Consider the following 27,759-nt stretch of genomic DNA (forward strand, 5'->3'; position numbering starts at 1 on the left):
ATTGGAATAAGCAAAGCTCCCTAACGCAGGTGTCTTGGGTTACAGCCTTTCTATGTTTAATAATGTTTCCATTTTAAGCAGAGATGCGATTTGAAAACGTTGGTTCGAATTATTTAATTATAGACTAAATAAAGTCATGCATTAATATATATATATATATATATATGTGTGTGTGTGTGTGTGTGTGTGTTTAAAGTTTTCATTGTGATTCATTAATGGCAGTCTCTAATAATCTGATTAATTTTAGCTACCTTGGACTGTAAGCTTTTGTTAGCACACTACTTATCTATATGCTATATGCTATAGCTATATGCCACTACATTTGGTAAATTCACACCGTTTTCCTTATTTTTGGGCTTAGCTCCATTATTTTCTATTTCTGACAGTCAAGCTAGTCAAATCCATAAAATATTAGTTTTTACAAAAAAATACAGAATAAAAAGGCATCGCCATAAGAATTCTTGACATTTCCGCAGACCTATTTATTATTGTTTTTGGGGTTTTTTTGTTTGTTTGTTTTTTGTTTTTTTTACAACAATCTAAACATTAACCATTTAAACTCCTCTCATATCATGTAGGAATAAAAGGTGAAGGTCAGAATTCTGGATGCAACATTTGGACCAGCAGGTGGGGGTAGAGGTGCACACATGAGTTTAGTGACAAAGCTTTAAGTTTTTGTTTTTGTTTTTTTGTTTTAATCACACCTGTGATACTAAAGCAGATGTCAAAGAAGTCACATGTTGGACAGTATTGAAATAATAGCAGCACGTTGAAGAGAAATCATATCATTTTTTACTCCAGTTCTGTCCGGCTTTCCTGCTGCACATGATTTGCTTAAGTGCATCTAAAATTCAATGCAGCACACTCAGGCAGTGGCTTCACAATAACACCATTAGTGGAACATCCAATGAAAAGCAGCAAAAGCATGGACACCATGGGACACTAGAGACAAGAGCTGAAAATAAAGCTGTGCATCCTTGAGATTTGTTAAAAATTATTTTACAGATGAATGGATTTCCAAATGATGATGAGACACATACACACCAAAAAAAAACTTATGTTCACCCATTTTCATTTATGTGGTTCATGTTTTATGGATCTGCTGAAGTAGATTTATTATTATTATTGTTATTATCATCTGTCATAGCACCCCACTAGTCTACCATGGTGGAGTGGTTGGGGGTACAGTACAGTGCCATTTGGCATATGTTTTGAAATGCATTCAGTTTTAATATTTACTCTGAAACATTTCACATATGAATTATCACAATTTTCACATTTAATTTTTAGCCCCACTTCAAACATCTTGTGCTGATAAATATCCATTTAAAATCATAAAGTCTTTAGGAAAGTGTTCTTCTCTACCTGTATTCTTTTTAGCTCTGAACTTTTTCTTTTTTCAAATGTTCTTACAACAATATTTATATTCTTTCTGACAGCAGCCAGTGTGTTCAGAACACACACAAATTACTCAAATTAGAGCAACTCCTGCGAGGCACAGTCGGAGGGGAAATGTCCTTGTTCACATCACGAGAAGCCAGTCACAGCAGTAAAAGTAATTAGTGTTTTTTCCTTCTTTTTCTCATCGCCTCTTGCTCGACCTTGTATGATTTCTTGAGTGGTGCACTTAGTGCTGATGAATTATTGGAGAACACCAGCAGATGAGTGACAACTCCTGCTCCCACATTTGTTTTCACCTTGCAGCATTCCTGTAATCATACTGTAGTGATTTTAGTGACCAAAACATCTTTATTTGACCACAGGCTTGTTTTTGAATGTATTGGCAGATGGAACGAGTTTAAAGCAACTCCAAACAACAACCTGCAGCTGAATGTATGTCAACTCGTTCTGGCGGTGGCAGCGATTCCGACTGAGGTTGAGTGTTTTGTGTCGATGCACATAAATGCGGGAGCACTGAGGGTTGAAGAAAATATCCAGCAATGTAAAATACAAAAATGTAATTCATACCTCGGTGACATGCCAGCTTTAAAAGCTGCACTGACATCCATGTCACCACGGCGTAGCCACGGTGACGTGAGGTGACACAGTGGGAAGTTGTGTTTCTGAAGCTGCAGCTGTTTGGAAAACATCAACAACCACTGGGAATAGAAGCCAAATGAAATACAGAATAAAATGTTTGGTCGCTTTAAAAAAAAAAACAATATTGAGGAAGAATGTTTTCTTGGTTAGCCCCCGTGGACTACCTTAGGTGCCCACGGGGTTCAGTCTAAAAATAATCTAGTCAACAAGAGGGTCAAAAATTGTACTGTTACTGTGTTTTTGGATCAGTTGAACTTGCAATGATATTCATATGGGTGCAATGATGGTGGTAGGAAGAGTGTCGACTACTGTATGTCCCAGAACTGATCATCATTACACTGTATCAAACAAGTGGCTCTTCTTATTACTAAGTGTCCATGAAGTAGCTCTCAACTGACCCCTGGTGTCGATGCCGATGGAAGTTGGGAAGAAAGAAATAAACAAGATGGTGAAGTATGTGATACTGTAGTATGTAATGTACCTTGTGTTATTATATGACATTACTATTCTTAATAATATGACAGTGGTTGGATTTGAATCATGAATCATAATGCAGTCATACAGCAGGACATGAGTAGTCAGATCAGGAGCTAACCGGTTTTCCTCAGCTAATTAAACGTGACAGCAGATTTACATACTGTGATAAGAAATCACCAATAGTCACCACTGAGTGTAGGCTGTAACTATTCACAGACCACAATCATAAACAGAGTCACTCTCCTCACAAGTCTTTTCTGCCCTTTCAATTCCCACTTGCACTAACAAAGACCAACGCAGACCCTGTCCGTCAGCCTGACTGAAGAAAGACCTCATGACATCCCATAATTATTCCGAGAAGGATGGTAATAAGGCGGCAGAGGACCGGCGGAGAGTAATGGTCAGATGTGAAGAGGAGCGTGAAGAGGCCAAGGAGAGAGACGATAAATTGGCGGCAACGGCGATGGTGGAACGCTGGATCACTGTCATAAAAGATGGAAGGAAACAGAGAGGAAAATCAACAGTGTTGTCAGGTGTTGTGTTCCAGAGGAGGACGAACCTGAAAGTCTTCAGTGAAGTCACTCATTAGCATTTTTTAAAAGGTCTCAACCTTCCACGCTAATGAAACCAGAATTGTTTTCTTGCCAAATAATATTTTTCACCTTCACCTTCTCTCTGTTCTCACGCTGACATGAAGGTCAACATATAGTTTAGCTTAGCTTTCAACATGAGCAAAGATAAAAATGGGAAGTATTTTCCAGCAGATATTTGTGGGATGTTTTATGTTCTTATGCACCATTTGTTACAAATAACACATGGGTCATTGTTACTGCAAATATAAATAGAAAAAAAGTAGAGAATTCAAACTCCTATTATCTGACTCACAGCTTGTTTACGTCCTGAGGTATATCCACTAGTCACAATAATAACATGTTTCCAGGAACATAATAGACGACAAAGCTCAGGGTGACTCAGCATCACTCTCCCAAAAGCTATAAAAGTTTGATTTCAGTCATAAAGTGGTGACGCACGACAAAGGTACGCTTCACCCCCTTGTCACCCCTCAGATTCTACTTGGCAGCACAGCGGCTGACATTTTAATAACTCACCTGAGATGATATTGAGCTGCAGGTGTAAAAGCCTCTGCGTGGTAAAGTGTCAGAGTCAGAAAAAAGAAAAAAAATCAAAGCCCAGGTTTAAGACAGCTCTTTTAAAGCCCCAGTCAACTTTGGTCTAATCAGAGAAGCCTGATTAGAGACCAAGAGGTGACTGGGCTTCAAAAGCACAACGTGCCGTAAAAATCAAAAAGATGTGTAAAGAGAGCTACAAAAATCTGTCTAATGAGCAGGCACCCAACTGTGATTTAGAACAATATGTATCACCACAGGGAACGGGCCGTCTCAGATATGTCACAGATATGATATGAGTTTTTAAGGATGATACAAATTGACTTTTAATGACGGCTGTTTCTATTCTGACATTTTCAACCTAATAAGGACAGAGAAAGAAAAAAAATCTCTAGGACGGTGAAGACACCTGTGGCTCTGTTCACCATATATATTTAGTAGGACAACTCCATGGACGATATCAGACCTTACACTCCACTAATTAGAAAGATGTGGGTTTAACAACCGTAGATTTGGCCTTTGACTGTAGAGCAACTCGAGTCATCAATTCCAAATGAATGGACTGAATGAAGATGTTTATATTGGGGGATCTTTTCATCTTATGCAACTTTTATATTATATTATTATTATATCCTTCATTTGATGTTGTATAAATTTATGGATTGGGCAGATGCTTTTATCCAAAAAAAATCAGTCGAATCTGGGAATCAAACTTAGGACTCGCTGCTCTCTGCTTCCAAGGCAGGTGTGCTAACTGCTACACTACAGACCTGCACATGACAAGAACAGCTACATACACATGCTGAAATCTGCTCTCTAGATTAAACCCTGGGGGACTGGCACTTTTAGGGAGCAAGGGATTTGGTGCCGACTGGGATTCAAACCTACAATCTGTGGATATAACAAGCCCCAAAGGCTGAACTGGTCTGGGATTTGAACCCAAGACCTGTGTAAAGTTGCATAAAAGTTCCGTCTCTACCCTGCAGCCTCCACCCCATCATCATCACCATCATCATCATCATCATCATCACCATCACCACCATCACCACCATTATCACCATCATCATCACCTTTTTCTGAGCCTATCTCCAGATTCAGAACTCGACACTCGACTCAGACCAGGTTTATGCAGACACTCAGTAAACTGTCAGTTTACAGGGACAAAAGCATCTGCTCAGCTCATCTCATCTGGCAGCTGGAGAACAGGGAAACCTAGCAACAAGCTGCAGCGGACACACATGCAGGAACAGGGTGATTGCAGAACGCGCACACACACACACACACACACACACACACACTCACACACACTGTTTTATGTGAGTGTTTCACATCCCTACCGTTACACGAACTAATACAAATACATGTCTCATAATTGTCTAAATGTATGTCTGTAATGTAACACCTTTAATCCTGAACTCTAATCTGACTGAATTGTAATCTTATTAAAATTCTGAAATTGAAAACTCTGTCTCACTCACAAAAGAAAATGTCCTCCCCACTGTAGCTAAGAAACGCACACACACCGACTCTCCCTCTCTCTCTCTCCTCCCCTCTCTCTCCCTGGTTAGTACTAGCAGTACTTTCAACTAAAACTTAGTTGTCAAGGACACAGTGTCACCTTAACCTGGACACAGCACTGGTTGATCTCTCCAACTGAGAAGAAGAACAGACCATGAAACGGACTCATTTCCTGTGATAGCCTGTGCTTTAGCGTTGGCTCATGTTAGCTGTTGAAGCAGAGCCGGTGTATATTTAATCAGAAAACACACAGGTAAACCGTTCATCTCTTAAATGTGCTCCCTTTGTGTTGAAGCCCATTTCAGGCCTTTATGTTGGTTTATGCTGTGGAGCTTTTATCACTACTTTCCCAGTCTAAAAAAAATAACAACAAAACTGACAAAAGGCTGATAAAAGATGGTTGTTTGTTTGTTTCCAGCTGCAACATGAAGGACTTTTTTAATCAATCTGTTTGGAAAACAACATGAACATGAGATCTTGGAGCAGGGCAACTCAACCTTCAGTCCTTTTCTAGTCCAATAATAATATCACTTCTGAAAAACAGCATCAACATTAGTGGTCTGTTATGATGCTTGGATTAAAATAATCTGGGAAAATATAAAAATAAAATAATTTATATGGACATATGAGACACGTTTTAGTCGAGTAAAAGTGATTAAATTGAGTAAAATAATTTGGATATTTAGTCAACATAAACTCAAACTAAACTAAATTAATTTATCAATTGTAACAACCACGACTAAGTTACAAGTTAGTCAAAAGAGTTATGTTATGATGTATGATGCTTATTGATGAAGCTAAATAATCTATTATCTTTCATTTCCCTTATTTATCTAATTCATATGGTCTCATTTTCTCCTGAAGTGCATGCTATGTAGTGTATGAGTGCACTTAGTGCCATCTGCTGGACGGGGCAATGCTATAGCACCACAGAAAAATTACAATACATACTGTATACATGTGTCAATATATATGTTTTGAAAGTTTACCCTTTTAGGCAAAATTTCATTATTAGCAACAGACAGTCCTGGACCAGAAGTGGGGGGTTTGGGACCCGCGCTCTAGGGCTTCAAAATGTCTAGAGTTGTCTCTGGTAACAGGAGTTAGCGTGAGATGGAGGTTGACGATGAAACAGAGCTCTGTAATCAACTCATATTAAACTTCCTAAACTTCCTTCTCCCGTTACACCTCATTCCAGCCCACTGGGAATAATTAAAACTGAAGGTGCTACAACTGTGGGTAAAAAGTGGTGCAGAGGTGTAAAAAGGAAACAAGATTTACTTAATTACTACATTAGGATAAATAATATGGCGCTGTAACTGAGGTGGAAAAAAAATGTTTGTATAAAATCCCCCAGCGTGTCAAGGATGTCGTTACAGATGAGTCTGTGAGTGGGCGACGTGGAGAGTCCACTCCCAGAGTGGGTTAAACCTCGTCCAATTTATTCAATTAGCAGGAGTCTAATAGCCTTCAAGCGGGTGAAGTGATATCTCTGCTCCAGTCTGAGAACGCTGCACAAACCCGATCAGCGCTGCCTCTCCCTCTGCTGGTGACTGATGAGATGCGACGTGATTTGGTCAAAAATGTAATTATGTTTGAATTGAGACTGAAGATCGCATTAGTGCCTCGTCCAGAATGATCTGCCCACTTCAAACAAGACGACTTCGTATATAATGTAGGTGTGTGCACGTGTGTGTTCATGAGTGTGTGTGTGTGTGTCTCTACAGGTCTTGATTGCACTTTTCTAATGGGTGCTTGAAGATGAGTGAAGTATTTGCACATGCGAAGGTGTGTTTAATCACACCGACCTTGTCATGGCAACAAGTAAGAGTTGAGACAAAAGAGAGCATCGTGCAGTGGTTAGCACAGTTGCCTTACTGTAAAAACATTGGCGGTTTTTATCCTATTTGTTTCTTTTTATGAATTAATTCCCATAAGAGAAATAAAACTGGTTAGGTTAGTGGTTACCAGTTGACAGGTTATCAGACAGAAACCAACATCACCCATGTAACATTGTATGTTGTTTAAGTTCTGACATTGACGTAGTCAGTTGATTCACTAATTCACTAATGGCGTCAACAACAATCCAATGTATGCCGTATAACCAGCGAATCACAAAACCATCTTCAACGCATGACGACGTATCTGTCCACGCTGCTCGCCAATTATAGTTCCCGTGGAAAAATCTGTTTTAACGCTGTAGAACAAGATTTTCTTAATAAATATATGGGAGACAGTGTGGGCCACATGTAATGGCTTGGCAGGCCACATCTGGCCCACAGGCCTTGAGTTTGACACGTGTTATACAGAGTATACAGCAGCTGCAGAGTTAGCGGTGCCATTATTGCCTCACTGTTTATATCACCAGGTTAAATGTTTGTTTACGATTCGTCTCTGGTGGGAGTATCTTTGCTGTATGTTTTTCAGATGAGAAATAAGTGTGAGCAGATCCACAGTAGAACGCCCGTTGCTGCCGATGTCTCAACATTCATACAAGAGTTAAAGTGTGGGCGTGTGTGTGTGCTCCTAATCCGCTCATAAATCTCCTGTATGGTTGGAGCTCCGTGTGGATGACTGGAGGACGAGCCCATGTGTACAGTAAACACTGCCACTGCTCCACATCAGGAGAGTTGAAAATAAATTCTAGAGCTCATAGATGCTATTCTAGTTTGACCAAAAACATAAAATAAAAAAATATATTTTTGTCAAACAATGTTAGAAAAGGTAATGATTCAAGATGTTTTATATCAAGGGTCTCGTTTGCTGCTTGTGTCTTGTATCTACAGTAGAATGTGGACCAGAAACGCTTCATGTCTGACTTAAAGAAAACGTTTCTTCAGAGTTTGTTTAAAATAACCGCCAACATCCTCACAGCAGCCACTTGATGTTCCCTGTTCATTGGTCGATGTGACCCAGATGGTCAGTTCTGCTATGTGAGCTGCAGGAACTGGGCTCCATTTCTCCTAACGCAGAAGTCAGGGGTATCAGAGCATGATGAAGTGGTCTAGACAGTGGTTGACCTTTCTGTTGTGACCAGTTCTTCAGTGCAGTTCAAGTCCTGTTGCTAATTTGTGTGTAACCTAAACTGACGAGTTAGAAACCCTGACCTTTATTTGTTACAAAATCACTTTTTTTCCCTCTACAACAGTATACAATAGGGAGTGTTCCTTTTCTGTACCACAAAACTTTGGAACGGGCAAAAAAGTCATGAATATTTTATCCTCAAGTCTTATTTGTGGTCTTTTTCTTTAGTTACCCTGCAGAGATACTGGGCATTCCCAGAGCAGCCTCTCAAAACTCAGTGGAATTTAGTTTGGTTCTCATGGTTATGGATGTCAAACGCCTCCAGCTCGGTTGCTGGTGTTCCCGACCCGGCCCGCAGCAGTGGGATTTAGTTTGGTTCTCATGGCTATGGATGTCAAACGCCTCCAGCTCGGTGTTTGAAAAGCAATTTTTCCCGTGAAGCACCTGCTAAGTTTTCCCGGGGAGAACAGACTGTTTGTTCGCCCACTTTATCATCATCAGCAACAACAACAAGGACAAATATTCACAGGTTTACTGCAGTAATTCACATTTGGAGAAGGATCAAGAAGTCGCCGCCTTCATATTTGGACTGGTCCCAGTGAGGAAACCACTTTTCATGGGATTTAGGCACAGGTGATTACCATGTTATTAAACAGTCTGCAGCATACTGTGTTGTATCTTCAGACTCCTCATACAGTATTTTCTTGTTGTAGCTCAAAATACATTTGTCGTCCCCCAGTGATTAGGTTAATTGTTCACCCCAAGATGACTTTAGGTGTGAATGCTCGTGTGAATGGTTAAATCTACATGTGATAAATAAAATAAAATAAAATAAAATAAAATATTGATCCTCGCTGGGGTAATTGTTGATAGAACAAGGTCAGAAAAAAGCATGTACTTTGAGAACCAGTGTTTTTCCATAGTATTTGAATGCACATCAAGCACATATTTCTTAGCCTATGAGAAGTCTCACAGAATGATTTTTGTCATTTTGTCAGTCAGTTCCTGAGAGACGATCAAACTAAGGCCACAAACACAGACCTCGGTTCATACTCAAGGAAAAGTTTCCTCCGACTACCTCCGTGTTTCCTCCTCTACAGCCCAGACAGCCTGTTGAGTTTTGTTACTCTCTGTTATTTCTGTGGTATTGATGGATCAGGTTCAGGCTGATGATTCATTCCTTCCTCTCGTTAAACATGGATAGCTGTTTGCAGCAGCGATGACATCCGACACAGACTGGGGGAGTCGACATTGCTTTCACTCAGAAACTGCTTTAAAGGCTCAGCCTCAGGTCTACAGTCTATGTTCGGTGGCAGCCTGTCAGGGACTGCTGACGTTCTCCTGGGCTTTTTTCAGATTTTATAGCAGCTTAGTACTGAGATGGATAACTTGTCAGGAGAAGCTGTACATCCAGGGAAAAACAGTTTAAAAAATCAATGAAGAATTAGTTTTCATCTGATTGATAAGAAACTGGTTTTTTAGTGTTTTGCACTGATGTCACCGTTTGTTGATGTTGATACGCTGCTGTTTACGCCCCCTGTCTGGCGCAGCGTATCATCACGCTATGCTTATAATTGCAGTGACGGGAGATTAGGGGAAACATGAAACACTTTTTCAGATTGAATAATTTAGGAGGCGCTTGCTGTCTGTCATCACACAGAAATGTCATTGACTAAAAGTTCATCGTATTCTCACGGACCAAATCCTACAACGTGCTGCTCTCCAGACACTTTAAAGTTCAGTTTAGAAATGTGATTTCTTAGAGCCTGACACACACGTACACACACGTACGTTCAATCTAAAATAAATGCCTCTCTCTCTCTGTCTGTCTCTCTCTCTGTTCTGTGCTAATCTCAATGAGTGTATGAATGTAAAATGCCTCATCACAGTGCTGAGAAGACTCTTCAATCAAAAGGAGCCAAAACATAAACCCAGTCAAAACAAATAAAATGTAACAGAACAAGTGCATAAAATATTAATGAAAATAAATGAAAGAACTAAATATAAGTGTAAAACAGGTGAAAAAAATAGATTTGAATGCAAATAATTGTTATACATTTAGTCAGATAAAGCAAAGCAAAAATATGTCTAAAAAGAGAAAATACATAAATGTCACAAACATTTCATGAAAACAGCTATCAAAGTAAAAGAAGCTTAAAGTTAGCCCAAGTAGTTCATCTAATCCAAAACAACGTTAGCCAAAATAACATGAAATTAGCAAGATGGCTAACTAGGTTGTTCTATAACTGTAAGGAAGGCATTAGGGCTAAAATGAACTCTAAACAGCAACAATCAGCTGATAAGGAAAGAGATTTAAGAAAACGCTAACTTAGCGCTAACGTAGCTGTGGCTTAAATGACTTTTTTGTCATTATTTAAAAAACAACCCAACTCAAGCCTAAACGTTTCAAGCCTAATCCTGACAAAGGAAACCGCAGTCAAAAGATCCATCAGGTAGCAGTGATCTTCTTGCTAGGCTTAGCTAACGTAGCTAAGAGCAGGTCAAGATTGTTTAAACGTACGTAAACATCTATGGGAACCCTGTTTGTTTTAATTCATCATGTCTTTTCATGTTTAACCGGTTCATGACCACAGCTCATTACTGTAGATCAGCGTCCACTCAGATATGTACAGTGTGATGAGCCTCTGTTTAAACCACACACACGCACTGGCTTATATTTCAGCTTTCTTGCAATTAACCCCTTTAACCTGCGTCATATTGAGAGCAAACGGCGCCGTCACATGACCAGGAATCGCCGCAGCAGCTTCATCAGTAATTAAACACACAGCAGACACCGTGGCAGTAAGAACAGTCTTCTCTGGTTTGCAGACACCGTTGTTAGCCGCGGATTACGATGTGCCACATTAGCTCCGGGTCACGGGCTGGGATGGGCTCATTATTTCTGTCTGCAGCTCCGCCGGGCCGTTCTGAGAGCAACCAGCCTCGCAGACATCGCCGTGAAGCTTGGCTGCGTGTCAGTCACAGCTCCGCTCTCAGGTCGGGCGGAGGGCGTGGGAGGTGCAGTCAGAGTGATGGATTTTGGGAAGGACAAAAAAGGGTAAAAAGAGAGAGCGGGCGTGCAGTGATTACCCTGGCAGCAGAGTCAGATCTGTTGGCAGCAGCTGGTGATTTGCTCAGCTGGAGAGCCACGGAGAGGATGTGACCTTTCTGTCTTCTTCAGTCTTAAAATGGAAATAAAGTTTGATCGTTCAGCAGAGCACACACAGCGGTGTCTGCTCAGAGAGCTGCACTTGTAAACAGAGTGAGAGTGCTTGAATGGAGGACTGTTTTTAACGCTGCCTGAGGATTTTTGTTTCAGGATCTTAGGGGTTGACGCACGCTGTCAAAACGTTAGGACAAACAGCCTGCAGTGGAACGAATGTATTAAATAAAAGTAGAAAAGCTAAAGTACTCAGAATGTAGATGATGGTTCTAAAAGATGTACCCAAAAGTCATCCTTAGCTAAAGATGCTAACATCTAAACTACTGTTATCTACAAAAGATCTTTCGAATTTATTCGTTGAAGAAAAGGAGAGAAGAGGAGAGGAAAGGAATGGAGAGATCCAAAAAGGAGAAATGGAGAGAGAAGAGAAGAGGGATGAAGGAGAGGAGAGGGAAAGGAGAGGAGAGGAGTGGAGAGGAGAGGAGACGAGAGGAGAGAAGAGAAGAGGGATGAAGGAGATGAGAGGGAAAGGAGAGGAGAGGAGGAGAGGAGAGGAAAGGAATGGAGAGATGCAAAAAGGAGAAATGGAGAGAGAATAGAAGAGGGATGAAGGAGATGAGAGGGAAAGGAGAGGAGAGGAGAGCAGAGGGGAGGAGAAGAGGAGAGGAGAGGGGAGGAGAGCAGAAGAGAGGAGAGGAAAGCAGAGGGGAGGAGAGGAGAGTCTGGTGAAGTTATTTATCTTCACTTCACTGTTGTTCATTGTCTCCAGTCACACATCATTACCTACAATTTTTGAGCAGTTAAAAACAAACACAAAGAATTTCATGGTCTTCACAACAGAAGACGTATCAGTCTGGTCCCAGCCTGTGTCCGTATGGACTGGACCCAGACTGACTTGCCATGCAATCTGGATGCAGACCACAGCCCAGACTGTCTTATCTTATCTCGTGTTTCATATCTGCAGGAGAAACAGTTAAGATCAAATCTAAATGTGTTTCTTTTTTATTTTCTGCTTTGCTCAAAGGTTGTGGGAAATTTGTCCCCAAAAAAGTGGAGATGAATGAATGTAAAAAGTCTGACGTTATCATGCACGTTATCATCGTCATCATTAATATCCTCCCTGTGCCTAATGTACAGTCAATGAAACTCAGTGTTGTATTACATTTGTGATATTTATAGTCTCGTACGGAGCTGTGGTCAGACTAGGTCAATTAAAGCTCTTGTTGTAAAGAACCGCAGAACAGAAGATGACCAGAAGTAGGCGTGAGGTCAGTGAAGCATTTACAGTTTCAAATCTCGTCCAGTCTGACATGCAGATACCACTTATTACCCTTAATTAAAAAAAGGGACAGGGGGAGGAGGAGGAGGAGGAGGAGGAGGAGGAGGAGGAGAAGAAAAGAAGAATGCTCTTGTAACCTTGACACAGATTATAGGGCAGAAGAGGAATTAATGAGGGACTGACATTTTTTACGAGCAAAACTAACTCATTAAACAGAGAAATATAATGTAATGTAATGTGAGAAAAATGTAAAGGACCTTCATGGTCTCAGGCCAGCTGAGGTCGATGCAGGAAACATGCTGACCTGTTGAAAGTGTTGTCAGAAGAGTGTTTCTTCATACTCTTTAAAGGACGTAGGAAGGGAAGGGGCCGTGAATTTTCACAGTCTTTTCAAACCAGGTTAAAAAGAGGAACGCGATGAGCAGAGAGCACCATGAAGCTGTGCTTCGTTCACAGCCCAACCGTGGATGAGAACGTTCCTGACAGCGCGACAAGAAGTCAAGCATATTCAATAGTTCCGCTGTTGTTAGACCAGAGAAGTTCATCCAGAGAATATGTTCAGCTCATTTCCTGCTCTATTGTAGCCTCACAGTTCAGATTCCTTCTTTCTTGGCAATAAAACCAGAGTGACATTTAGATGAGGAAATGTGATTGGACAGAAAAATGGTAGTCATTTTCCCGACTCCATACTATTTCTAACCTTTTTTATGCACTTTCCATTACTCTGGGCGAGAACTCTTATTTACACACATATATCTCCTCTTGCTCCTTCAGACCTCTATTCCTCTCTGCCTTCTACCTCTCCAGGTTCTCTTCCACCTGCTCCTTACTCCCACCACAGATGTCAATGTCATCTGCAAACATCAGAGTCCATGGAGCCTCTTCCCTGACCTCATCTGTCAACCTGTCCGTCAACATGGCAAACAACAAGGGGCTCAATGCTGATCTACACTTGATGTTAACCCACCCATCTGTCACTCCTTATCAGCAGCACACCTAACTACCCCTGGACCATCCTCACGTACTTCTCTGCCACTCCTGACTGTCCAAACAGAATCACAGTTCCTCACCAGGCAATGACCTGAATGGATGGACTCTTTCACATACCTTCATTTTGCAGCTGATCACGTGTCCTCTCAGTCTCCGGGATTGAGCAACCCCCTTGTCAACGTCCTCTACACTTTCTCCTAAACATCTCCATTATCCTGCTGCTGCATCATCTGGACCGATAGCTGATGGAAAATCACAGTTAAAAAAAAGTTAGGTTTTGTAAAAATACTGATCCTAAAAAACATATTTGTAGATTATTGTTGTGGTAATTGTTTGGCCCAGAGGACTGTCCAGGCTACCTGCTAACAACATTTTGTTTGTTGAGTACACATGATTTGAGTGTGACATGAAATGTCCACTTGGTGTTCAGTTCAGGTCAGGAGCTACATGGAGTGTTTGTGTGAACAAAGATAAATTATATGTAAAAGTCAAGCATAAAGGCTAAAATGCTAAAAATACTTTTAGCTTTTTCTACGCCATCTATTGGGGAAATACAGGCGTTGCAGTGAAGGGAAAAGTATAACGATAATATAAGTTAATAATATAGTTTGCCACAGCCTTCTGTAGGTAAAACTCAACCTGCAGCTGCGTTAAAACCCAACAGTGTGACAGCACCACCTGTAAATATAACTGGGAAACAATGGCTAGTGCGTCAGTGTTGCAGCCGTGGGCGGCTGTGTCTCCACAGTCAGTGTGAATTGTCTACTAATAGCCACTGCTGATTCCATGCCAGGTTTCCATGGTCCACGTGTGCGCAATCAGTGACCACTGGACACAAAGTGTCCCCCCATAGCTGTGCATGCTATATACAAAAGACTTGTATGAGAATATGTATGTCCCCTACAGCTTGAAGAGCTTTAGAATCCTTAAGTGCATCACCGGTGTAGACCATTTACCACTTATGGTCCATTTAGCCAATCCTGTGTAGAAACCATGTTAGGAGTTTCTGAACAAGAGTGAACCGGTCGAAAGCAGACAATGTGGAACAAAGTGTTTCGTTTCAGTGGGGACGATGTGTGGCAGGTTCTGAGGATGTGGTAGAAAAGATACGAAAAACTAAAATATAAAGTATCTCTCTCTTTGTTACTCAAATAAAACATACATAAAAATACAGAAACTGTTTTAATCCACTTTTTTTTAAATCATTCCTTCAAAGTCACAGTAGAGTCTACTGTTGATTTTTATTTTGTTTTGTTTTATAATTATTTTTCACAATAAAAACTGTGCATTTGTTGACCTTTTTAACAAACCTTTTTAAAGGAAAATTATTTAATTACAGGAATCTATAGAGAAATGTTTTTGACATTTAAAACAAAAACTGACTGAATGAATGGCATCATGGATGTGTTAATATTCTGTTAAGACAGAATATTAAAGCAAAGAGCCGTAAGAAAACAAGGCAGAAACACACACACACACAAACAAGACACAATTAACCAGAGGACACAAAAACAAACATTTCTGCTAAACAAACGTGCTGCCAGGCGTGTGGCGTGTTGAACATCGGCTGTCTGACGAAAAACAAAAGACTAACTAGTCATCCGAATGGATTATTCAGGATTCATGAGCATGAAGCCCGTGCAGCGTCTAATCAGCAGTGTCACGATGAAGGCGGACAAACTGCTGCCCTGATAATGAATGGTATCGTGGCCGTGTTTAAACGCAGGCGCTCCATTATTCTCTACGTTCAACCGGCTCCAGAAACAACACCAAAGCCTCGCTTCCATACAAAGATCTGAATTTTTATTTCACACATTCATGAGGTACTCTGGCTGAATAAAGATGGAGCCATAAAAAGCCACCGCTGTGTTGAACAATGTTGTTGTGCTGTGTTTTAGCCCTGGAGGAGGAGAAAGGCAAAAACACCAACTACAACATCTGATGATATCATTAATCAGAGCTTCTGTTTAAAAACAGGATCTTATGCAATTTTTTAAAAAGCGTTACAGGCAATCCAGGCAACAACCGTCCACCTCTGGAGGCAGGCCTGGGGGCCCACACATGAGCCAGACGGACTTCATAAGGGCCCAGTCTATGGTCATCTGAAGAACACAGAGAGAAACTGAAAGAACTACAGCATCACAGACCATGAATGCAACACTTCCTGTAGCCTAGCAACCTGCAACCCACAATGCATCTCTTGTTTGTTCTGAATTGTTAGCAGTCCCCCTGACAGCAGAGAGGTGAAATTATCAATGGAGAATCTGAAACCAGTTTAACTTTGCATGAAACGGCAAATAATGCTTTATGTGATGCAAGTTCCAGGCTCGGAACTGATGTGTTCATTGTCAATAAATGTGTCTGTTGGTGGACAGTGAGAGTTCCCTCTCTATAGCAGATGAAAATTTCACCATATCGCAAAAAAAAAAATCGCAAAAATATAGCAATAAATAAACAAAAAGACTTTATAAAATAATTATACATTCAAAAGATTTGGCAAATAAACAAAAAGAAAATAATTATACATTCAAAAGTTTTGGCTTAAAAACGTGGATTCTCGTTTTGAAATTGTGATACACATTTGCGAACGATCGCTGGTAGCTTTGTCTTCCTAGACGAAGGCGTACACAGCATACTATTGGCTAATTGTGCGTGCTCTTCTGTTCCTCACGCTGATAGGCTCATGTATCTCCCCTCGTCTGTCCGCCACTCTCCCGTTCACTTCGCTCTGCGTCGCCATTCTACAACTCTACTGTGCATATAACTGTGTGGGGAAGAGTAATACAGTCAAGGGAGGGTTGATAACAGTGTGGGAGAGGTTCGTAAAGGGTAAATATATACTATCTCTTCTTTACTTTGTCTTCAATGTCTTTAAAATGTCTGTCAAATCTAACACTGTGGTGTGCCAAACACTTCCACACAGACATCATCACACACACTAAAAAATCTACCAGATTCGTGTCCTTCGGCAGCAGAATTCTTCTTCTACCCTGTCACTAGTTGTTACAATTATCCCATGTTTACCTCCATCACCTCGCTCAGTGGTGCTGAAACACTTATGTAAGACAACATTCCCAGCAGGACCATCAGAGACGCCGTCTCCTGAGAGATATCAATTTTGCTTCTGGCCGAGCTGATGGTAAGAACTCATTGGTTTCCTTTTTTTTTTCTTCCAGAGACTCCCCTGACTGCGTGGGAGAACCACAGGAGATCTGTCAGAGTGAAATGACTCCTCACTGCCACCAAAACAACAAACAGTCTGAAGCCTTTTTTATTTTTCAATAAGACCTGGGAGTTGAAGTGAAAAAAGGTTTTGATGAGGAATAATACGGGGGAAACTGTTTGTTTTCATGTCTTCTTTGAAGGAACATAATATTTAAATGGTTAACTATGGTCTTCTCTATAGGAAAACAGAGAATAAAGCAGGGCTGAAGTTGGTGAGCATTATGTGTGATTGACAGCTTATTATTTTTTTAATGAAATAACTAAAAACAGAAATTCTTCCTTGGAGATGTCATGTCTGTAAGGTATTTTTGAGTCGAGAATTATTTTCTTTTTTACCTGTAGGTTAACAGCTTAGAGCGGTGAAAAAGTTTGAGCGAGTTGTGTCTGAGACACAGTGTGGCTTTGTTGCTCTGGTGAGGAAATGAGGTTCGGTGATGCTCCTTTTGTGACACTTTGCTGAGCAGCCTTAATATAACACTACCATAGAAAATGTGAGGAGAATCTCCGAGGAGGAGCAGCAGAAGGTCATGAGAGAAAAAAAAAACCTTTAGAAAGTTTCTTACAAAGAATCAGGTGATCAGAGGGATGATGCAGCAGTGGTGAATAAAACAACTGTTTAAAACAACATGACACCATAAGACATTTTTAAAAACACCTGGTCTGGAACATGAAACCATGGATATATAATCTATGTAATCTAAAGCTCTGGATTGTTATCACCAATGAGTTCAAAATAGAAAAACGACTAAAGTGGTTCCTTGACTTAAGTCAAAATTCAGTTCCTTCGGTAGGATGTAACTCCTTTTTAAGTCCAACCTCACATACTGCACCTGTGTCAGTCACCTATGCTAACACAGCGCTAACATCATAATCTATGACATAAAAACACTAGAAGAGTCTGATTTATGCCTGGGAGTCATAATGAAGGGCAGAAGGTTCCCAAAAAACTAATGTACGTACTGATGCAGTGTTTCCCAAACTTTTTTTCTGGGGACCCCCCAAAAAAGTCCCTTGTGACTCACCTGAGGGTCACTACCCAGTCTTTGGGAAACAATATACTAATGTACTAATATATCATCCTGTCTGCTCGCCGACTAGTTTTAGCGCCGTCAATCCCAATGATGGAATAAGACTTTCTTAATATATTTCTGGGCGATGGCGATGAAACAGCGCTGTAGGTCGAAAGAAAAATATATGGCGATGAAACAGCGCTGTAGGTCGAGGACGTCATAGACTGGAGTTACAGTACTACATACAAGTACAAGTACTAACCCTGCATTTAACTCTAGTGGTTTGTGTGTGTCCATTGTGTCCAGGGTTAAATGCATGAGTCATTTCCCTAATGAGAAACCGACTACTGTATTTGTCTGGACACTGTTTGAGCTTCCCTCCGTAAGAAAGGGCTTTCATGCAACAACCTAGCGTCTCACTCTGCTACACAAGGGGAGGGATATGAAATACATTAACCTTTAAGGTGGAGGGAGAAGCAGGCAGGACAACCAGGAAGAGAGCAGGAAGTGTCTTTAAATGTTAGGAGGAGCAGAACAGGAGTAAGCAAGAAAAAGGATTTTTTAATTTTTTTTTTTCGATTTTTCAATTCACGTTTGGAGTAAACACTTAAACAATACAACCCTCTGTAACAATTCAAAAAAAAAGTCAGTGCAGAGCTGGTCGTATGTTCTGCACCTTCAGTGTCACCACAGGGGAGAACTTTGACATTTAAGTCAAGAGCTTAACCATTACATTTGAAACTGGGGATCGAAATACGGGTCACATGACTAACTAATGCAGTACTCCAGGGAGTAGTATGTAGGCATTAATGAGCCTAATGGGTAACAGTGGCTCTACGTACAGTATTTTTTCTACCTTTTCAGGACTCGGAGTATCCAGGCTGAAGCCCAGAAACCTGTGCTACACACAGCTGCTCTTCACAGACACAGCTGCTGCACACGGCACACAGTTGTAGCAGAGCAACGACAGGCTTCGTTAAATGACAGACCTAAATCTGAAAGAGTGGAAAAAAAAGGAAGAAAAAACAAACCAAATCATTTGGCTCCGAGCAGAGGACAAAGAGACGTATTAATTCTGACGGGTCTCACGGTAGCTGTAAAAATCTCACAGGTGTGTGTTTTCACACACACAAACGTGTTGGCATGTGGCGAATAAACAACACAACCACCAACCTCTCCCCCTTTTTCTCCCCCCTCCCACACACACACACACACACACAACCGTGACAAATGTGTTTTTTGTTCAGGAGAAAATAAACACCAAGTCTCAGCCTCCACTAAGACAATCTGCATGTACGCAGGAGAACAACAGAGAAACTTCAAATTTCACCTCAGGTTCAGACGCAGCAGAGGTTTGTATTTTATTCAGCGACTTTCTCAGAAAGAGCCGCAGCCACACACACCTCACACAGAGCTGACATTAGGGAATTAGAGAACTCAGTCAAGAGAAGACGACGACGGGATCAGACAATTTCTACAGGTGTGAGTTAATGTCCCTGAAAGACACTGTGTCTGTGTGTGTGTGTATTTATATCTGTACTTGTGTTGAGGAAAAACTGCTTGTTTTTTGTTGTGGAGACAGGATTTGATCTGATACTCAGGATCGGTCCAATTTTGGTCAAAATTTCAGGATCGCTCATGGAAAAAAAAACAACTATAGCCCGTCTGATCCTAGACCTAAGCCCAAATTCTCAACTTAACTTTGCAAGACATGCGAACAGCAGCCTGCAGCATGCTGGAGGGAAGACCAAGGTAACAGATTGATATGCGTACCAGCAGATACTCCAATTTGAAGTATCAGTATTTGTCAATGGTCATCCTGTCCCTAGTTAAAAGTTTCACACTGTTACTATTCTAGACTTGTCCTCAGCTTTAGACAACAACTGTCAGTCAGCTGTTTGAGGGAAACAAAAATACATTTTTATTCACTAACGTCATGTTCTTCGGTCATTTAATCTTCACCAAAAGGACTCAATCCCAGCAGCCATCGGGTGAGGTCAGAGTTCAACCCCGGACGCTGGTGGGTCAATTGAAAGACCACCATTCAAACTCTTATTCATAATCATATTCACACCAAACTATTTCTTGTCTGTGGGAGGACATGGGCGTAGTACGTCAACAAAGTCTGTATTCTCTCTCGACCTTTTCAGAATACAGACGGAGTCAGACTGAAGAAAACACATCATGTTCAAGACAGACTTTTCTTCCCACCAAAGTCAAGTACTTTTTTTTTTACTCTTCTTTTACTAAAAAAAATGATAAGAAATTAGTGCAGCACAAACGAAGAAAGTAACTTCATGGCTGTAGCGGAGGCGTACAATTATCGGCCAATCAATCCAGCTGTCAGGAGAGTTCATTATCACACTCAGTACATAGCAGTTTATCTAGAGGTGGAATCAGATTAGAGGCGGCAGAGAATGGAAGTCGTAGAATAATCAGGGGGTGTTATGTGTCTCCTCTCCCACATTCGTCATTATTGTGCTGGAAATTTAAAGAAATAATTTGCCTTGCTGCACCTCCTTTGCATCCCCCTCCCCCCCGTGCCCTCCAGGGTGCCCGTTGTACTACTGCAGGTTTAAGGGGACCACCGTTATGTTGTTTTAAGTAAAGTTAGTCATGCTACGTTTTGCTATGCTAAGCTAAGCTAAGCTAAACTAAGCTAAGCACTTTGGGAACCATTGTGTTATGTTGTGTTGTTAATTAAATTAGTTACAAAAGATTGTTGTTAGACACGAAAGTAAACAGAGCCTCATGTGTTTCCTTGTGAAGTATTTGTTTCTAAAGAGACAGTGCTTTGTTTCTCAAGGTTTTTCTCTGTTCTTGTACAAGAGAGAGAAAATCTAAGTCTGACACCAAGTTCGCTCTATTTCAATTAAAAAGACAGATTTAAAAAAAAAGTTTCAAAAAATATTCATTGACTTATAACCTACCACCGGCTCGTCTCCTCACCTTGCTTTTTTGATTTTATCCTTTTCTTTACTTCTCTATCACTTGTTTTCTAAAAAGCAGGACAGTAGAATGAAGAAGACGGCCGTAATCGTTACCATCCTGTCTGATGACACCAAGTCTCACCTGAGCTGCTGCAGCATCTCTGTTAGCTGTGATGTTTACACAACAGTGTTGATCTCCTCTCCTCCTCTGCCCTTTTGTCCCTGATGATGGACAGGCGAGCGGCGGTCTTCTACAGGTGCGTTATCTCAGCAGCTCACTCTGGAACCCAGAGCGCAGAACCCTTTGATTGCATCCTGCAAGAGAAGAGACGGGGATGCTGAGTTTGTCTGACATTTCCTTTGTGAGGTGGTTTCCACCAGAATCAACAGGCGATTTCAGAGCAGTCTGCAGTCTGACAACTGTACTTTTATCTGCACAGTGTTTTATATAAGAAGGCTGCAGATCTGCAGGTTGATACTGTGTGTCCACAACACTGTCAAATCTGTTGTGGAATATTTCACTTTTAATGGCAATTTAACCAAAAAAAAGAGAAAAAAACATTATTAAGTCTATTTTCATTTGAGTGAACATGTTCTCACATGTTAGAAAAAATATGAAAAAAAAAAGATGTAGAGTTTTCTTTGTGGGCTGCAGCCCACAGTTATTTGGTGGAGAAGCTAAAGAAAGAAAAGTACTAAACTGTTGATTAAATTCAACTGGCTCTTCCATTATCTCCCCAAGGACACAGACCTACAGTACGGTCACTGGCCAAACACAATCAGAATCAAAACAGACTTTTTCAAAGCAAGGAAGAAAAGTCAATATTTCCAAAAGTACTGAAAAGTGTTACTGAAAGTTGTTGTATAATTCTGGGGTCGTTCTCAGCTACAGTTGTTAGTCGGTGTTTCTGTCAGTGTTCAGACTTCACTGTCTTTAGTCACGTTGTCTTCTGCCACTAAATTACAGTCACCTCAAGATGTCAGACCATAATTAACACTGATCAACAGAGTCGGTGTTAATGACCATAATTACACTGAGATTCAGTTCGGGGCATGAAAATAAATCTTAAGAAAAATAACTAAACCAGATCTGATTTCAGATGACGATGGGCGTGGTTAACGGAACCTCCTGAAGTAGTGAAATATTTGACTGTATTGTTGGATTTAATGTTTCCACGATTGAAGATGAACAGTGGACTACTCTTTATGAAAAAGGAGATATTACATCTTTTATTTAGTTATACCTGATTTTTTTTTTACATCTTTTGTGTGTATTTTGTACCTTATGTAGAATTTTTTTAATTTTGTTTTTTTTGTTTTAGTTTTTTTATGTTATTGATTTTGTTTCATTATAAAATACGACGTTACTTGATGTTCAATTAATCCAAAATGTAATCAAGATTTTTGTTGGGGCAACGGGGGCAGGTGGGACCAGAAAATTCCTACTTTTTCAAAGTGGGGAATGACCATAAAAGAACCACTGGACTAATGGAACACAGCATGAATCAAATCCTCTCAGATCTTCTGAAAAAAACAAACAAACAAAAAAAAAAGACAAAATCTGTAAATGTTTACAATCATCTGTAGTCTGTTGTACAGTTTTCTTTTGGTCAGTTTTTCGTTAATACTTTAATTTAGTACAGATATAATGTTGTTGCTGGATACTCAAGAAATCGGACAAAAGACTTCACAAAGCACACAGCACCACCTGCAGGGGAGGAATGGTAGCTATGTACTTTTTGTATTGAAAAGAAATCCTGCAGACTAAATTTTTGAAGTTTCTCTTTGTTCAGAAACACACGTGTAGAGCTAATATTAAATAAAACACAAAAGTGTCTCGTCATGCAGCCACAGCATGTGAGCGAAGAGACTTGCGTTCTTTAAACCCCGTGTCTCCATCACAGCAGGAGCTTCACAGCAGGCGTTACACAACATATTTTATATCCAGTCTTATGTAAGGCGAGGCAGAGAGCGGCTGCTCTTTATCCGTAATCACGACCGATTTTTGTGCCCGACTCTGTCTCTTTTACTAACCTTGAGGGAACAAAAGAAAAAAAGGTGATTTTTCGAAAAATATAAAAAACACACCAAAGAGTCAATGGCATGAATCTTTAAAAAAAAAAAGGCGACTTTAGCTGTGGCTGTCTTTTCAGATGTTCACCTCTTGTTTGACCTTTTGTAATCTTTGGATCTGAGCAAAATGTTCAGTTTTATGAAAAGCTTACTTCACACAATAACATTTTGTCTTATTTAGATGAAGCTTGTGAAATGTGTCACAACCTTTTATTTGTCCTTGAAATTCTTATGAATTGAATGAATTAAAAGCTCCAATAGAATTGATCACCTTTGCCCAACCTGAGTGAAAACACAGCTAACACAACTTATTTGCCTATAGCAATTAAGAGCAACTCTCTCTATAACGTGGCACCAAAGGTGCTGTCAACTGAAGGCAAAATCCAATGTTGTTGCCCTTGTGTGACAACTAAATGATTCCTTTATGACAGTGTGAACAGCACTTTTTTTCCCCCCAAATTGGACCCAGGCCACTCTCATATGTCCTCCTTAATGAAAACATATCTGTGGTTGTTAAGCGAAGCTGTCATGTGGACCAGAAATGACGCAGTAAGTTAAATGGCTATAACAGAAGAATCTGGTCAGTGAAAGGAATGAGATTTTTTTTTTTAAATTTCACAGGATGGCTGGCATCTCAGGGCTCCTGAGCCTGGGGGTCTGCGCTAAGGGAGGATAAAAGTTGGACGGCGGTCTGGGTCAGGGCCAGTCTTGGGGAGTAGGCGGTCTCTCATGCATCAAATTGACTGACTAAAATGATTGAACAACAACTTTTGAACTGATACACTGAGCATCCAGATTAACGTCTGTCTTCTTCTGTGGATGCCAGTCACTGAAAAAACCCACAATGCATTTCCATGGCCTTCACTTTCTAACTTATCTCCATTCTATGTGTGATTTTTTTTTTTTTTTGCACAGATAGAAAGTCAGCCTTTCCCCTAAAGAAGTTTGACAATTTGACCAAAAATAAAACTCACAAAAACACTGACGGCAGAAGAAGCAGCGCACTCACAACAGCACCTTCCTCCACAGGGAGGGATTATTGCTGATGTTTGCTCCATACATTTAGTGGTTAATTATAGCTCGGAGAGACTCTGTGGTCAAGCAGGATATCCATCCAACATCCAGGTAACCATGACAACACCTCCATGAGCCGGCGACTCGGAAATTGCGATTGTCTGTGGAAACGGTTGAATGGTGGTTTCTCCGTTATAAATGTGCAGCATGTCTTACTATCACATCTGAAAGTGGTTCAATTTAAATGATGTTCACAAATGTATATTTCATATATAGAATAATGTTCTACAAAAACAATATTTTTTTTCCTCTACCTTTCAGACTGTAGTGCTGTGTTTAACCTTCACAGCCTGCTCTGATTGGCCAGTGGCCCTTTTTTGATCCAGATTGATTATTTGCCTTTAACATAAATATCACATCTTTTTCTCCAGATGCCACCGGTTCAAACACAGCTGTAACCATGGTAACCAATAATGTTGAGAGTGAAAAGAATCCACAGAATTGGTACCAATTAGCGAATGGACGGAAAATACATTTTAAATTTAAAAACTGACTGAATTGAAAAATAATTTAACAAAATAAAAGGGAAATAAATGAGAAACAGGAAACAACTAATCGAGTGTCCAAGGTGTCTGTACATAGTAGATCATTTTTAATTAATAAATCAAATAACCAAACTGAGAGATTTTTTTATAATACTTTTTTTATAATACTTTTATCAAAAAAGAAGATGAATGAAAATTAAGTGAAAATATAATTAAATTAAAATTATTTAAGAAAATGTACAAACATGCCCGTAAAAGGCACAAGGGTCAGAGGTCGTTGTCAAAGCCTATTTTATATAAATTTTAGGGATACAGCTTTAACACATTTGTTTTTTTAATTAATTACAAACAAAATAGTTGGTTAAAAATGTTTAGCAATTATTTAACTTGACTTATTCTTTTACTCCATACTGTGGAGAGTAAAAACGTGGGCGGTAATATTCCTGTCATATAGATCACACCGAGGACCGAGGAGCACTATTATGGGCAACACGGAGAAAGAATTTTCATATCACTGAAGAAATCTAATTCTCCACTTCATCACCAAACACGAAGCAGCGACCTCCGTACTTGAAGCTCCACAAAAACCCAATAAACATGTTTTCTTACCATTTAAACACTGACATATATGTCAATTCATATATTCATATATTCATATATTCATATGATAAAATCTGTTTGAATTGAAAAATGTTGTGTGTCAAATGTATATATGATTCAAATGTGATTAATTAATTACGTAGCCCATAATGATTGGATTTTTTTAATCAAGTCCCACCACTGATAAATTAATAGAAATTAATAGAAAATAAACAATGACCTCACGTACTCTGACATTTCACTTGGAAACTCATTAAATGTGATCGTCTGGTTCAGGCTCCAGAGGAGATACCAGAAAATAATAAAACAGAAACACGTGTCGTGTCGAGACAGAAGCAGCAGGTCGTTAATCACCTCACACAGAACACAAGACGTCACACACACGCAGGAGGTCGGTCGGACATTTATATGTTTTATATGTTTTTAACAGACACAATCACAGGGGAATAAAAAAGTAAACTCACTTGAATGGCCTTTCCTGAAATTGTCGCCTCACAGTCTCTAATCAACAGTGATTGCAGTGGTAATTGCAACTGTAGTGATTTGGAGGTTCATGAAAATATCGAAAGTTGAAAAAGAATTTGTGGGGAAAAAAAACAACAAAATTACACACACTTCAAAAAAACAAAGCCTGTTGTGTTATTAACATTACTATTGTTTGTTTTTGTGAGTTGTAAAAGCATGTGAAAAAAGTGACACATTTGGTTGGAATCAAAAAAATCAGTTCCAGTCCGTAGGAGTAATCCTTTGTCCATAACTGTACTAATGAAAGCCATGAATCCGTAGTGGTGGCCCCATCAGACTCCACTGGTAATGAGAATTAATTGTGATTGCAGGTCAACGGCCTCAGGTTAAGATAATGACTTCACCCGAGGGTGTGGGCATGAGGACGGAGGGGAGTGGGGGGGGTGGGGGGGGGGGGGAAAGGCAGGGGGAAGTGTTAAGAGAGGGAGGGGGGGGGGGGGGGGGGGGGGGGGGAGATAAAGGGCTCCTTACTTCACACTGAGTTCATCATAGCCTGGCTTACTGTGTGTTAAAGTTTCACTGTAATGTTGCACATGGAGACACTTTTATACAGCAAACATATATAAAAACTGTATATTTATACAGTATATGTACTGTATATATATACTGTTTATATACATATATGTATATATATATATGTCTTTGGGGCGGGGCTAAGACTGGTGCAGTGGAAATGAACCCAATTAGTAAAGAATTAGGAAGGGAGAAAATACAGAAATAAAATGTGTTTTCTTCAATATTTCTATCGTCCAAACCCTGCAGTCCTTATTACAACAGAGTTTGGTCAGAGCTTCAGAATTATTGGCCTTAAATTAATATCAGATTTGGACATTTGGTTTTGATGTAATAAAATGACAGGATGTGTAATAAGTAATGAATAATTTAAACGTGAGGATGGGCTACAGACTAGACGGTTCTTGAGTTCATTTGAGGTTTGTAGAGACAGAACCCCCCCCCCAACACACACACACACACACACACACACACACACAGAAAGGTTAGACAGGTGACTTGGACCAGTGAATTATTTTTGCCCTAAAGCAACAGAACTAAACCATATTCACCAAGTGGAGTGAGATAAAACAACAAACATTACATTCACATGTCCAGTGTGAGTCCAATACAACTGTAGAACCGTTCTGTTATTGGTCACGGTTCAATCTTACCGTTTTGCTCAGTGTTAAAGATAAAAACTACACCTGTCAAAAAGCAAACCGCCTGTTTAGTGAGCTGCAGTTCTAGGTGTTCTGTGGTTATTGGTGTGTGAGTCTGGGTCATTGTTATTATTCAAATGCAGAGGTGAGTGATGAATGAATCTCCTCCTCCTTGGTGGAGCTGTTCTCGGTGTGTGTGCAGCAGAGGTCGTGAAGGATGTTTTACTGTTGTGGACCTGAGCGCAGACCTGGCAGTTAACCTTTAAATGCTCTAATTAAACAGCAGAGCCATTAGGAAAAGTGTGATTAAATCAGAGCTGCTCCATAAGGAGAATGAGACATACTGTTCTGGGACTCAAATCAGGCGTCTTTGATTTTCATCACAGAGACATTTTATTTATAATTTTTTTTCTAATGGCTGATTCAAAGACTATTAGTAAAATTATGTGCAGAGTCATCTGTGCCAATGGCACTAATGCAGAACAGTAAAGGCCAGAGCTGATGATCATGAATCATACAGTCGACCGTGTGAGAAATGAACAGTTGCAAAAACCAATGTTAACGTCTACAAGTAGTAGGAAGAGACTGTGTGTATGTGTGTAACGTCATGCCAAAGTTGGAAAGCTACGACTGAAACTAACTTTGAATCCAATATGTCAGGATAATTCAGTCATTTAATTTAGTTTAATTTAATCCCAATGTTTTCTTTGTTTCATATGAGGGGAAAGAACTTTGTCACAATTTAATTTTCTCTTCTTCAGTGAAAATTTAAACCAGTTACTCTATATGACTCACCCAGTCAGACTGAGACAATAAAAGAACACAGGACAGGCTGACAGAAAGGGACTAAACAAAGTTTGGACCACATATTATGTATTAGACCTGAACCTGTTTTCAAGGTTGAGAAACACTGGATTAACAAATAGGAAAACAGCTTATTTCTTACACCAATCCATTTCATCAAAGTGATGGCTATGCTAAGATATTCAAGCTAATCACACCATTTAGCCTCATCCGGTCGGTCATTTAGTGTCCTAACACCAGTGCTACCGTACATGTGTTGTG

General features: G+C 40.1%; 1 protein-coding gene across 8 annotated transcripts in view; it reads right to left on the reverse strand.

Moving 5' to 3' along the window:
* Nucleotides 1-678: 678 nt before the first annotated feature.
* The window catches only part of LOC103382556 (troponin T, cardiac muscle isoforms), a 57,264-nt gene continuing 30,183 nt past the window's right edge, over nucleotides 679-27,759 (reverse strand). Inside the window, exons 4-7 of one of the 8 annotated variants that reach the window (XR_012583922.1) lie at nucleotides 20,926-21,098; nucleotides 13,736-13,860; nucleotides 1,822-1,914; nucleotides 679-1,709 (exon numbers count right to left, since the gene is read on the reverse strand). The gene's annotated coding sequence lies outside the window, so the exon portion shown is untranslated. The other 7 variants (XR_012583918.1, XR_012583920.1, XR_012583924.1 and 4 more) reach the window with 7 other exon arrangements.

This window comes from Cynoglossus semilaevis, chromosome 8 (assembly GCF_000523025.1).
Source record: "Cynoglossus semilaevis isolate Cse_v1.0 chromosome 8, Cse_v1.0, whole genome shotgun sequence".
NCBI classification, from domain to species: Eukaryota; Metazoa; Chordata; class Actinopteri; order Pleuronectiformes; family Cynoglossidae; genus Cynoglossus; species Cynoglossus semilaevis.